Source organism: Euphorbia lathyris, chromosome 1 (assembly GCF_963576675.1).
Source record: "Euphorbia lathyris chromosome 1, ddEupLath1.1, whole genome shotgun sequence".
NCBI classification, from domain to species: Eukaryota; Viridiplantae; Streptophyta; class Magnoliopsida; order Malpighiales; family Euphorbiaceae; genus Euphorbia; species Euphorbia lathyris.
In genome coordinates, this window is record NC_088910.1 from 127,033,676 (window position 1) to 127,034,931 (window position 1,256).

At 36.5% G+C, this 1,256-nt stretch overlaps 1 non-coding gene across 1 annotated transcript; it reads left to right on the plus strand.

Annotated features, from left to right (window-relative positions):
- The first annotated feature begins 329 nt into the window (after positions 1–329).
- On the plus strand, positions 330–435 carry LOC136216189 (small nucleolar RNA R71). The gene has a single exon (XR_010683179.1). It is a non-coding gene; the product is annotated as a small nucleolar RNA R71 (small nucleolar RNA).
- Positions 436–1,256: the final 821 nt, after the last annotated feature.

Consider the following 1,256-nt stretch of genomic DNA (forward strand, 5'->3'; position numbering starts at 1 on the left):
CTCTCTGGATTGGATCATTAGGATCGCACGGTGCCATAAATTTATCAATTTTGTGCGATAAGGCAGAAAATTGGGCTTGTAACATTGCTACAGGATCAAGATTCATTATACCTTTAACCGGTGATGTACCTGAGGATGATGGTTTCGGCGTTGGTATATGTCCACGCTCTGCGGGCCACATACTGCTGTTGATTGCCATTTCCTCCAAAAGTTCTCTTGCTTGGGCGGACGTCTTCTTCATAAATAACCCTCCAGACATAGCATCTAATGAACCTCTAGTCGTAGGATTTAATCCATTATAGAATGTCTGCATTAAAAGTGCATCTGGCAATTGGTGGTGTGGGCATAAACGTTGAAGTTCTTTAAAACGTTCCCAAGCTTCATAAAGAGTTTCATTATCATTTTGGGTAAAGATGTCAACTCTTTGATGACTCTTGCGGTTTCAAATGTTGCAGCAGGCATAGAAGTTAACCAAATTTTTGCCTTATCCTTCAAAGTGAAAGGAAAGAGGCGAAGTTTGATTGCTTCGGCTGTTACATCAGTAATTTTAAAAGTGTCATAAATTTCTAAAAAATTTGTCAAATGTGCATTAGGGTTTTCGTTAGGTAGTCCGTAAAACGTTACGTTGTTTTGCAACATATTAAGCAAAGCAGGCTTAATTTCAAATTGATTTGCGTTTATACGGGGTCTAACTACACTATTAGTTACACCGGCCATTCCTGGCCTAGCATAATCCATAAGTGTCGGTGGATCGGCCATATTTTCTGGCTGGTCTACTTTGGTTCTTAAGGGTGTTTTGTCTTTGTTTTTGTTGTTTTTCTTGTTTTTCTTAAGTGTTCTTTCAATTTCTGGATCAAAAGGATCTGGTGGCGTGCCCGAATTTCGCGAACTGCGCATGAACTTGAAATTGTTACACGAGCCAAACTACCTTCAAAACAAAATTGAAAACAAATATGTTATATAAACTGAAAATAAATAAAATATAAAAGTTGTATAAAAATAATGTATAAGCCTATATTCGAAAATAAAATACGAAAAATAAAAATTTTGTCAAAAAATTTGGCGTATCCCCGGCAACGGCGCCAAAAACTTGTTGAGCGATTTCCGCAAGTGCACGGTTTCGCTTGTAGTAATAAAATATCGATCCCACAGAGATTTATTATTGAATGTAAATGAAAAGTGAAAATTGGTTTAATTGAATTTAGGAAATTTGTTTAATTGAATTTGTGAACTTTGAGTACTTGAAAATGCTGGAA